General features: G+C 39.0%; 1 pseudogene across 1 annotated transcript; it reads right to left on the reverse strand.

The window, feature by feature from the left end:
• Nucleotides 1-6,539: 6,539 nt before the first annotated feature.
• On the reverse strand, nucleotides 6,540-11,600 carry LOC309655294 (trafficking protein particle complex subunit 2 pseudogene; annotated as a pseudogene). Its single transcript has one exon. The product of its transcript is annotated as a trafficking protein particle complex subunit 2 pseudogene (transcript).
• Nucleotides 11,601-13,629: the final 2,029 nt, after the last annotated feature.

Consider the following 13,629-nt stretch of genomic DNA (forward strand, 5'->3'; position numbering starts at 1 on the left):
ACATGTGACATCTGGGAGTCATCCAAAACCTTGCCATGTCACTCAGCCAGTAGGGAGAAAGGGCATAGAGGGACAAATGTGAGAGGCTTTTATGGGCCATGCTTGGAAGTGGCATGTATTACTTTAATAATATTCCACTGAAGAGAACTTAGTCACTTCTCTTCTGGGGTTGTTGAGAAGTGAAGTCTAGCTGTGTGCCCGGAAAGAAGGGGAGAATGGATTTTTTTTTTTTATAAATTTATTTATTTATTTTATTTTTGGCTGCATTGGGTCTTCATTGCTGCACAGGGTCTCTCTTCTCTAGTTGCAGCGAGCAGGGGCTACTCTTCATTGTGGTGCGCAGGCTTTTCATTGTGGTGGCTTCTCTTGTTGCGGAGCACAGGCTGTAGGCACACGGGCTTCAGTAGTTGTGGCACGCGGGCTCAGCAGTTGTGGCTCGTGGGCTCCAGAGCTCAGGCTCAGTAGTTGTGGCGCAGGGGCCCAGTTGCTCTGCGGCATGTGGGATCCTCCCGGACCAGGGCTCGAACCCGTGTCCCCTGCGTTGGCAGGCGGACTCTTAACCACTTCGCCACCAGGGAAGTCCCGGGAGACTGGATTTTGGTAGACCTCTAGCAATCTCTTTCACAATTAAGCCCTTTTGGTCACCATCATCCCTTACATAAAACATGCATACTCTTTAGGGGAGAAAACCCAAAATTTCATCCAGTTATTAGATCTGTCTCAAAATCTAGGATCTCCGGGTGATGCTCAGACCACTCCTTCAGATCCAGATATGGTTCCTCAAGGTCAGGCACCCTCTGTACCAAGAGATAAGTTACCTGTGCTCTATCTGCTCACTTAACATACAAAAGTGGATGAGATAACCATAATAAAAGCCCTCAAAGCAGTCCACAGCAATGATGGTCCACAGCTGGTCCACAGCAATGATGGAATCCTGTTTGAGGGGGAGGTATTATGAAGAACCCCAACCCTTAGAAGGAAATGTCTTTTAGACTCTGCGTCTGTCCTTTGCAAGGAGCTTTCTCGTCCTTGTTCTTGGTGGCCCTAGTTTTTGCCCGCCTGGAGAATATTCTTGTCCACTATGCTCATGGTCACCTATGGGGTGGATATCGGGGAGTAGGTTATAAGCTATACATCTTTCAAAGCCCACTTTCTGCTGCTGTATGAGAGTAATTTTACAGACACAAGCTTGTAGTTTCTGGGTAATACAGTTTGCTCAAAAACATGACAGGCTTCTGACCTACTTGCTTCCAGTCAGTTTCATGTAGAAGTAAATAAGCTCGGAATTCTTTTCTAGATCTGTTCTAAAGTCTGTTTTTTTTTGCTCAGCCCATCCACTTTGCCCTCATGAAATCTACATTGACCTCTGAAACAATCGTCTTAGGTGGTAAGGTAACATCCTTGATATAATCTTTGCCACTGGGCTGGGTCTACCCCCTTTTTTTATAACATACAAATCTTATCTTCTAGTATTTGAGGTACAGAAACCATCAGTTTTCCCAGCCCTAGGAAACCCTGAAGTTTAAAAGTCTTTTTATTTAGTTCCACTTCAGCTATCAAACTAGACAATTTTTGCCTGAGTTCATCTCTTTCTTGTAATACTTTGCTAAAAGTGATAAATAGGAGCCAACATACAAAACTATTCTTGCTTTTTCCAATTGCTTTCCCTTGAGCTACAGGCTTAATAGGCTCTTGGTCTGCCTTCCAAGTTATCATAGATGATAATTTTATTAAGTTTTTTCCCCCATGGATAACACGGGGCTCTAGCTTTCCAGTCTTTGATACCCATTTTCTTCCTTCGTTCTGAACACTCAGCTAATTCCATACATTTTAGGTGTTTACTCTGGCGCTTACTTTCAGATAATGATTTCAGGAAATTGACTAGGGAGTATGGTAAACAAATAAACCCTTAAAGTTCAGTGGGTTAAATAAAAATGTGTTCCTCTCTCACTGAGGGAGTTTAAGTCAGAGGCAGCAGTGGCATAGTTTCTCAGGGATCCAGGTGTGATGGTGAGTCTGCCGTTTTCCACACATGGCCACCTGGGTTTCCTATGGTCACCTTCCCAGTCAACCAGAAAGAGGAAATCACACGGAGGAGCACGAGTGGGGGGTTTTAATGAGCTAGCCCTGGAGGGGCACATATTATTTCTGTTCACATTCCAATGGTGAGAACCGAGTCACATAAAACAACTGCGAAGGAAATCGGGAAATCTGCTCCAGCCACGGGTCCAGGAAGGAGGACAGAATGGATTTAGGTGGCCAGCTTGTGGTGTCTGTTACACACAATAATAAGAGTGAGAACAAATAAATGGGACTAATTCTTCCTATAGAACGCCTTAAGGTCTTTGAAGTGTCATTACTTCATGGGAAGAATTAGAAGAGGTTATAAGATTTCTAGAAGAAACCAAGGGTTAAATGAAGGGATTTTTAAAAAAATCAATGACAGGAATTCATTAAAACAAGTGCCTAATAAAGATAAAACTTTTTGATTTGATCTGGTTTGCAGCACCAGAGATAGATGGGAAAACTATCTTTTGAAAGTGGTTGGTTTTTCCATTTCTAGAAGTTGAGATTTCCTTTGTTTTGAAAAAACCCTAAGAGAAGATTTGAGAATAAAAACCACAGCAAGGTAGCTCATTTTAAAGGAGAAAACAGTGCACCATACACCTCAATTATATTTCAGAATAAAATGACAATGCTTTGCTTATGACATGAATTAAGGTCAGCCTTAAACAGGGTATGCTTTGAACAGCTAAAGAAATGATTTTTTTGAGACTTCCCTCGTGGTCCAATGGTTAAGACTTTGCTTTCCAATGCGGGGGGTGTAGGTTCGATCCCCGTTTGGAGAGCTAAAATCTCACATGCCTCGAGGCCAAAAAACTGAAACATAAAACAGAAGCAACATTGTGACAAATTAAACAAAGACTTTAAAAGTGGTCCACATCAAAAAAATCTTCAGAAAAAAAAAAGATTTTTCTCTGACTGTATAACTGGACTCAAACGGTGGCATCCCCCATGTGGTGTGATTTTATTGAATAACCCAGACTTTGGGAAATATACTAACAGTCATTATAATTCCTTTGCTGCCCTGAGGTCAGGTTACACCCTGTGAGTGGAGGTGAGAGAGTTTATGAAAGGAAACTGATGTTTCCACTGCCAATCATTCTGGGGACAGGGATGAATGAATAGACTGGGGAAGGGTCTTATTGATGTGAAAGTGTGGGGAGAAGGTTAAAGAGGCTTACTACGTATTTGGCCGCGTTCGATTTGAACTAGTTTGCTCCCCTGAAACCCAGCAGGAGCTAGACAGGAACGCAAAGGTTAGATTTTGGCTTGTGATCCCCCAAAGTAATGAGTTTTAGGAACACTTAGTCATATTTTGAAAGCTTATTCCCTAAGCAACCAATAAAGATAAAAAAATTTTTTTTCATTGTAAAATGAAAACTTAGATACAAAAAACTCCATGATACAAAATTATACTTTAATGATTTATTAAAAGGCAAATACTCTTGTAACCACTGCCAAGTCAAGAAATAGAACTTTGTCAGCTACCTCAGAAGCCCTGCACATACTGGATCCCTCTTCCCTAAAAGTAACCACTCTCTTGATTTTTATTGTAATCACTTTCCTTTTTTAAGAGATCATTTTTTTTTCACCAAATCTTACAGCCATAAATGCTATAGTTTATTTTTTTTCTATTTTTAGATTTGTCTTTTAAACTAATGTTTCTCCCCAATTCCCACTTTATCCCTTGTAAAGCATTTGTTGAAGAATCTAGGTTGTTTGACCTGTAGAGATTCCCATAAGATGATTATATCATCATGGTGTAGTTTAAGATGTTCTTCTGTCCTCTGTATTTCCTATAAATTGATAATTGCGTCAGATTTGGGTTTGTTTGTTTGCTTGTTTTGGTAAGATTATAGGGGTATTGTGTTCTTTCATCAGGGGGCACAGATAGTCTGGTTTCTTCTCTTTTTGTGAAATTAGCAGCTATTCCTGATCAATGCCTAGATCAGTGAATTAAGTAGGGGCTGCAAAGGGGGAATTTCACTTCTTCTTAATTTATTGACTGGAATCTTCCTTTGAAGAGTCACTTCTCCTGATCTACTATTTAGATACAGAGATACAATTAATACAGGAAAGATAGGATGAGTGCGTGATGCTTTCCCCTTGATTAGTTTTCAAGATAATAAGTTGGTTTCCCAAATCCTTCTCTAAGCATGATAACCCTAAAAACTCATATATTTAAGCACATTTGATATGTACTAATCTACTGTAGTTAATATCTTTATTAAAACTCAAATAACCCCATATTTGGCCTTGAGGAGTTTCTTCAAGTTGGTTCCTTTTAACGTGACCCTTATGTGCTAAGAACATGGTCCGGGATCATCTTGTGTATTTCCTGCCACTGTCCTGAAATTAGTCACATGTCTAAGAAACCCCCATTTCAAATCATGTTGTGGGTGTTATGGAGGCTCAGTGCTACTGGGTTGTGTCCTTGTTTCCAGAAATTTTCAGTGGGCAGATTTAGAACCAGCCCATTGACACTGAGCATCCTTTGCACCCAGACTGTGATCTCGAAATGAGAGCTCCTTAAATATATATACATACATATATATTCATAAGTATAAATTTGAATTCTACTAATATACACTCATTCAATTCAAATTCAGGACAACTGAGTTTTTACTTACCCTCTTCTAGCTTACATCTGTCTCTTCTTTTTTCCATACTGAGAATCCTGGTTCTCTAGAACACAGGGGATAATAGAATTAGAATAGGTCATAATTACTAATTTGTTTTATCCTATGTCATACACAGTGTTTGTCCCATAATACTGATATCAATACTATCCATCAAAGGATTATGAAAACAATTAAAAGCTTTTTTGTCATGCTCTCCCCAGGCATTTTTTAGTTAGACTGTGATTACATCGTCAGAACATATAACTATTACACACCATAATCTTGTCTTTTTACTCTCATTTCAACTTAGTTCTATAAATAACTATATGCCAGTATTTATGACAAAGTCCTAGACATGTTGTGTGTCTGAAGGTTGATCCCTGGTAGATTCAGGAAAGGGTTAAGGGAAAAATATTCCCTGAATATTTAGATGTTGATACTAAGTTTAGAGCTTTTGATATTGAAAGTCAATTTGGCTGGTTATACAACCTTTAGAGCACATTCTTTTTCTTTGAGTGTTTAAATATATTGTTTCATTTTCTTCTGGAGCGTTGTTTTTGAAAATCTAACGACAGACAAATTTTCTTTCCGTTATAAGTCACTTGATCATCTCCTCTAGGTGCTCCCAAATAAGTTTTGTTACATACTTTGGGAATTATGAGAGGGGATCATGTCCAAGCTTGGAGGAATCTGATAAGGATGTAGAATGCTCTGTGAGGTGGTGAGAGGGGCTCTACCTGGCTTTGGAGAAGCAGTGGTTCAGAGCATGGGCTGCAGGAACAAGTGGATGAGTCCACCAACAGAGAACCATTTATGCAGATACATTCCTTAGAGCTTCTCCAAAATCAGTTGCAAAGTGTAACCCTGGAGAAAAATAGATTTCTGGTAGTCCATGCAATAGGCCTAGTACTCTTTGTATCTTGAATACCAAAGGAAATAAAATATTATTTTGCAGTCACAGACTGCTGACTCTGATAATATGCAGGATACATTTTAGAGAGCTTAGCAAAGTGATTAGAACTGAATGCAAATATGCTTCCTATATACCAGTATTAACTAGCAAGAATAGATAATAAAATAGAGACCTCATTTTACAATAGTAAGCAAAACAAAAATTTTTTTTAATATATTTATTTTATTTTATTTATTTATTTTTGGCTGCGTTGGGTCTTCGTTGCTGCGCGCAGGCTTTTCTCTGGTTGCCGCGTCTTTGTTGCGGTGCGCGGGCTTCTCATTGCAGTGGTTTCTCTTGTTGCAGAGCACGGGCTCTAGGCGTGCAAGCTTCAGTAGTTGTGCAGTGCGCAGGCTTTACTTGTGTGGCACGCAGGCTTAGTTGTTCCGTGGCATGTGGGATCTTCCCGGATCAGGGCTCGAACCCGTGTCCTGTGCAGTGGCAGGCGGATTCTTAACCACTGCACCACTAGGGAAGCCCAGCAAAAAAATATTTTAAAGGACTAATCCAAGACTTCTGATTTTAGAAAGCTGGTGGACCACGTTAATACAAAAACTTGCATAACATGTAGAAATTCAGGATACTATACATAATATATAGAAATTTTTAAAAAGTGTGCTGCCCAATTTCTCATGATAGAAAGAAAATCTGCAGAAGTGAGAAATAAATAAGGAATGAAAAAACAAGCATAGGTCCAGATGATGTTACAGGCAAGTTCCAACAGTTCTTCAAAAAACAAATAATTCTTATCTTATACAAACCGGTCTAGAAAATAGAAAAAGAGGGAAAATATTCCATCTCATTTTATGCCATATGGTAATCTCTGAAAATTCAGAGAAAGCATTCATAATGCTAATACTAATTATTAATGCTAATACTAATTTATAATAGGAACTTATAACAAATTTTTTAACCCGAGAAAGGAAATCACAAAGAAAGCCAAGAGCAAATATTACACTTAATGGTGAAATCTGACAAGGATGTCTGTTATGCCAGTTTTAATCAACATTATTATGAAAGACCTAGTTAGCAGAATAATAAATGAAAATAGATAAAAGTTAAAATGATAGGTAAAGAAAAATCAAATTGTCATTATTTTTGAGCAAAATATTAATTTCTACATAGGAAACTAAAGGAATTTAAAGGCAAAAACTAGAGCTACTAAGAGACTTCATCAAAGTTGCTAGATACTAGATTACCTTATGAAAAATGAATTCATTCTTGTGCCTCAACCACAAACCACAACCAATGAAAGGATAAATTTTTAAAAATGCCATTTGCAGTATCAAAAACTTGTGATAAAATCTAGCAATAAATCTAATATAGATGTCTAAGATCTTTATGGAGAATATTATAAAACTTTACTGAAAGCCATAAAAGAAGATTTACACAAAATAGAAACATATGCTAACTTCCTGGATGAGAAGTCATAAATATGTAAAATGTCCCAAAATTTACCTGTAAAATTCAATGCAATTCTAACGAACATTTCAACAGGGTTTCCTCACAGAACTTGATAAATTGGTCCAAAAAGCACAATGGAAGTGTAATGGGCCAAGAATAAAAAAAAATCTTGAAGAACAGTTAGTCAGGAGAGGGAGAATCTCCTTACCAGATATAAAGATTTATTATAAAGCTATATGGTAATTAACGCAGTGTGGTGATGGTATAGAAATAGGCACAAAAGTTCAATAAAAGAGGAGAGAGTGTAGATACAGACTTAGGTGCATACCAGAATTAAGAAATATGGGAAAAGTGGCATTGCGTAGTACAGGAGGGATGGCCATTCAATTAACAGTGCCAAAAAATCGGCTGCCCATGTGAAAAAAATAAAGATATTTTAACTTTTATACACACACTACTCATTAAACTAAAGTTTCAGATAGGGTTCTAAGTTAATAATCATAGACTCCGCAACCTAAGAAAGTGGCATTCTTATCCACCTACATGATGATTTATAACTGGGAACATGAAGAAATGGAGCAAAGATGGTCCCAGGCTGAAGGACCAGCATTTGCCCTGATGCAGAAAGGAGCAAGGCAAAAAGCAGGAGGCCAGTGTGATGGAAGCTTAAGGAAAGGGGGTAAGTGGCCAGAGTTGAGATCTGATATATCGTTAGGACCGTGTCAGACCACAAAGCTCTTGTGGGCCATGTTATGAGTTTTAGAATCTATCCTAAGAGCAGTAGAAGCCAAGAGAGTTTTCAGTGGGATGAGTTCTGATCAGACTTCTTAGAAGATCCCTCTAGCTGCTGTATGAAGAATGGATGAGGAGACGCAGGAAAGACCACGCTGGAGGTTCTACAAGTTGTCCAGGGGCTTGAATTATGGAGGGGGAAGTATTATGAGAGAGACATTTTAGAAGGATATGCCTAAAATGGGTAAAAGGTCACATGAACAAAAATGTGTTCTGTTACAGTTCTTCCCATAATTTCACACAGGAAGTCTAAAGCCGCAAATGAAATGAACCTTTCAAACACTGCTAAGGTCAACAAAAATGTCCTGCTTCTCTATGTTTAGAGCTAAAGGACCAAGGAAGGAGAGAAGCCTCATGTTTGGGGTGGGGGAGTGGAGAGATGGAGAGAACGCTAGAATCACATGGAGAGCTTTGTTCAAGTTATATACATCCTGGCCACGCCAACCTTCCAATTCAGACATCAGAAATTCTAACAGGGAGACAAAATTACGTGAATCATTGAGAATTTAATATGACAGCATATGAAACTTCAAACATATTGTTGTCTTACTACTTCTAAGGAAAGTTATGCTGACCATTCCTGGGCGATGGGACAGAGATTGTTGGTCTTGTACAGACTGAGCTCGTCACAACCCTCAGAAAAATATTTGCTCCACCTTGAGAACCCCAGTAGTCCACGAGGAAGTAAAGGGCAGAGGGAGAGAAGGTATCAATATAAACTTCAAGTCAGGGACAGCTGCAAGGGTGCAAGAGAGGACTAAGCAGGCGTGGAGACGCACAGCCCTGGCCCCCACAGCTGAGCGCAGGAGCGTCATGGCTGGACACTCATGTGAGGGGCCAGAGCTGGATAGCGACATTGCGTGGAGACTCAGGGCCTGGACCCCTCGGCCTTCTCCCAGCATCGTGTAACCTTCAACAGAGTAAGAAAAGGAGCCCTAGGAATGAGTAAAGCTTTCTCAAACTAGGCATCTCACGATCTCTATCCCCAGGCCCACAGAGAATAACGGCTGTAAAAATTCTGGAGCCTCTTTCTTAAGAAGGGATCTTTCCTAAGGAGGGCCCTTTTTGTACATTCTAAGTTCTCCAAGGTTTTCTCCAGTCACTTTGGAATGGCTTACATTTATTATCGTGCAGTTATCCAGATACACCTAGATTCAAACTGGAAGAGACCTGCAAGAGCATCTAAGCCCCACTCTACAGATGAGACAACTAGGCATTTGGCCAAGGTCACATAGCAAGAGTATGTATCACTGGGACAAGAATTCAGGTTTCTTGCCTCCCACTCCAAAGCTACATCATCACACTCTCTCCACTTCAGTAAAGGTAACTTGACCCAGAAGCACAAGCTGTTTCTAACCTCCCCCTAATAAATGTGAACTGTTTCTTGGTTTGTGGTCGACTTGTGGCGTCACATCATGAACGTACGATAGGAAAAAATTCAGCGGGATGAATTCTTTACTTTCGGGCTCCCTACTGTTCTCACATATATTACTTCAACTCTCAATAGGGAATTGCAGGTTCAAGGAGTCAGTGAAATAACCATGCAGAGCCATTACATCATGTACAACCAATGGGGGATAAACATCTGTGGAATATACAATGCCTCGTGCAGGCTGACAGCTTGTTTTTTGTTTTTTGTTTTCTTGGACAAACATCTTTATTTAGGATATCAAATAAATATGGTAAAAAATTGTGCTAACAACTTCACACAAATATACAAGACCAAACTTAGAATTACTTGCTCAGTTTTTTCAGAATGGAACAAAATTCTTCAAGTGCTCGCAATTAGCATAGAAAATACCGTTATATTACTTGCTTTTCAATGGACATTTACTGGTTTACTGTAAGATCCCAGGCTGTTACAGTACAAAAGAAGCCACTCCCGCCCCCTCCGGTATACAGCCTGAACAGCCAAGAGCGCAAGGGTTAATGTGATGCAAGCTTTTCTTTGTTTACAATTCTAAAACTGCCTTACAACTTTTTACTAGTACAGCTATCAACGGGTTCACTTAATCTTTAGTTTACTGTCTGAGGGAAAGGAAACATAAGAACATAACCTGTCACTTTGGTCCTAGCCTCCCACTCTACAAACATGGATCCAGGATTCTAGGATTACAGGAGGATCACCGTTCCCAGTCTGTGACAGGGGCAGGCCTGTGGCAATTGGCACTGCAAAGCTATCTGCTCTGGCTTCTTGGATTCTTAGTGTACATATACTACTTGTATGTATACTACCTATAGGTTTTCATAACATCTCAGATGTATAGATGAGCCCATGTATATGCTATCAACTTCATTCCCTACTGCAGAAGCTTTTGGTTTTAAATCTGCCTACCACATCTTGACAATGACATTTGGTTCTGGATTGTTACAACAAGATCAAGCTATCTGAATGAGGAAAGTCAAAAGCTTATTCTCAATTTTTAAAATAAAAATACTTCAAGATTACCAATAAAGAACTCTTCATAAATAATACTGTTCACAAGCAAGTATCAAGTTGATAATCGTAAGAAACTGAATATACTATTTTTAAATATAAAAGCGATTTCATTAGGTTTAGATAAATTGAGACTACAACTAAAACTTTTCCAGGCTGTTTAATCAAGTTACTTACAATGTACACATTCCTGGGTATACCTTATTGTAGTGACACTGTTGACTTCTGAATTTTTTGCATTCAGAGTAAAAGGTGTTTCTTCCCAAGAAACTGAACTTTTCTGTCAAATGTGCTTGATCAAATAGGAGAATTGGGTTCATAAAATGGATTCATTTCAAACTTTATATATAAATCATAGACATCAGTAAAGAAGTTCTTTATTCTGTCTTCTTGCCTGACGTCACGCAGCATAATAAATCTCATATGACCCGCAGTGACGAATGCTGAAACAAACCACTCACTGAACTTGTCCCCCGTCTTCAGGTACATATTGTTTGACAGCCACGTTCTATCTACGAGGTCGATAGCAGTGTGAGCTATGAACTGGTTCGTAGGGATGGCGGTGATCGTCTTTGGATTCTGCTTTTCCAGCTGGCAAAAACTCCATTTCAAAAACTGGATTATCATGGTGACCAACAATGACAAAGTAGAAGCTTCCAGACATTGTCTTCAATAGATAGCTCCTGCGGTGAGACACCGGTAATGGAAACACCCAGTGAGTTCCTGTGGCCTAACAGTTTGTTTTGATGAAGGCTTATTTCTAGAAAAAGAAAAAACAACTTACTTTTGTTTCTGATTTAAAAAGAAGGCAAATTTAAAATGTATAAGTGCGTGTACTTATATCTTTTTGTCTCTGTTCATTTCTTGCCAAAACATCTATTTGTCATCAGTCATTCATACATAGGCCTGTAGGAATGTTTTCCAAAATGACTCTCAGGGAATTGGGGTCTTTGAGGTATTTCATGAGAACGTGCAGGAGAGCTGCAGTCTTGTTTCCCCTGCTGGACCCTCACCAGGCTCACTTAGCAAACTAAAGGCTTTGGAAGACCTTTCATTTAGCCCTTCTGCCCAACATCTTTGACCACGAAACCCTTGTATGTTTTTTTCATTTAACATCCGTAGAACTCCAGTTCCACAGAACACCCTATGGGAAGTGCTGGTTCATGATTACTCTCAAGAGCTTAGCACCCTGGAGGGGCATTTTTGGTCCCACTGGCTCTCTGTGGAGCCCCGTAAGTGTAGCGCTAGCTGTGAGCCCATCACCAAGGTGATCTCCTGACATCAGCAGGTTCTTTTCTGTCACAATGGGACAGACAGCATCTTTCAACTTCTTTTTTTTTTTTTTTTTTTTTTTTTTACAAACACTGGCAAAAGGAATTTATTGGCAGGATCAAAGGGAAAACACAGAATCAATGGGAGCCTAGAGAATCAGTTCAGATAACTGGTACCCCAGGGAAGGTCATGTTGGTAGAAACATCACCTCCAACCCCTGCATGATAGCTTGAATTAAGATACAAAACCTAGGGACAGTGTTCAAGCAGGAGAGCTTAAGTTAGAGACTCACCCCATGGCACCAGAAACTAGAGATTGTTACATCCAGAATGTCAGAAAAGATAAGAAAAAGGTCACTTCTCCTTTAGAAAGAAATTCAACAACAGACAAAAACGATTCCAATCAACAGGAGGCTGATGGATACACTCAGTATAAACACATCAGGGTAAACCATGTGGGTTAACTTTTCCATTCTGCTATGTATCAGTAAAGAATAGACACCTTAGAAAATTCTTCCTATAGCCTTTGAAACTGATTTTTTATATATTTTTCCCCTTAGTTTTTCAACACTCTTAATTCAGGCTGCTAGGTTAATTTTTACAAGGTGTAGTGTTCATTCAATATTGGAATTTATATTGAGTGATTAAAGTCTGATGTCTTTTTCCAGATCTCCATTTAAAATGTAAGCTAAAGGACAGAGGGAAAAAATAACTTCCCTTATATCACGTAAATTAGCCCTTAAAACTACGGGCGATGATTCATTTTTTAAACTAATGTTGATGAACCAGAAACGTATTTCCCCCTCCCAATCTTCACAGCAGAGAATGTTTGTGGAATGAGATGCTTTTAATAACTGAACTTGCCAGCTGACATAAAGGCTAAAATTAACATTTTAAACCATACATATCACTTTGTAGACTAAGTATACTGCACTCAATTTAGCACAGCTAGCCCCAAACCCTAAGACCTTCCATCCTTCTCCCAAGTCAAAGTCCTTTGCTGTTACTGAGTTTGTGTGGTCACACAACCAACCTTAATAGCTAACATTTTAACAGTACCTTACTATAGTGGTGGACTTGAAGTGACTATTTTACATGTTATTAACTAATTAGATCCTCATAAAACTCCTGAGGTTAGTCATATTATTGTCTCCATTTTTTTTTCAGATGAAGAAATCAAAGTACAGTCAAGTGAGTGTTGCAGCAAACACCTGGACTTGTGAAGATGGGATCTGAGAGGCTCTAGATCAATCCCTTCCATATAAACGCAGGGCAACGCTGGAAACAGACTGGTAAGAACACAAATCCCTGCCTCTTCCATCTTCTGTTCCGTGTGATTAAGGGGCAAGATTTTACACCTGAGATTTGGCCATTTATAAAATTAGAAAAATGCTGTCTACTTCATGAGATAATAGGCTAGTCCTTCTCAAACTTTCTTCTACAGGATAAACATCTTCCTAGGGTTTCCATTTTTAAGAAATGAGTTTTTTTTTCATGTAAGAATTTTTTTTCTGCAATCTTACAAGGTTTTTTAAGAGGTACATGTTAAAAAAAATTCTATGACTTCCAGCCTGATACTGTTCTTAAACAATGAGAGAATATATTCTGTGTAGTGAGTGTCTGGACAATTTACGCTTTTGTGTTTATGCCAACTGCCCAGCAGAGGTCTCAACCAGACAAGCTACAACAACAGTAGCCTGAAAGCATTGTACCACGCCACTCTCAGGCAAACTTCACAGGGACAACTCATCCTCAGTGGTCCAACCAAGCTTAAAAAGCTGTGGGTGGATAAAATCATGGCATTTGCATCCAAATACTTATCTGGCGTCTCACAATAATATGAAATCCTGACAGCTAAGAGAACTGCCTGAATGTTAAACCTGAGACACAATGTCAGCTCTTTGTTTCAGCTCAATTTCCCCAATTAATGATCTCAAAGCAGTAGCTAAGCTGCTCCCTAACTAGCACAGTAGGAAATTTGTTTCTTAATAGTATGTAATTTTAAACAAGTTTATATTATAAAACAAACATGAATATAGAATGCGATGAAAACTTCAAGTAATTTTACAAATGTCTTTACATACATAT

This window comes from Balaenoptera physalus (assembly GCF_965194825.1).
Source record: "Balaenoptera physalus genome assembly, chromosome: 2".
In the NCBI taxonomy this organism is placed as follows: domain Eukaryota; kingdom Metazoa; phylum Chordata; class Mammalia; order Artiodactyla; family Balaenopteridae; genus Balaenoptera; species Balaenoptera physalus.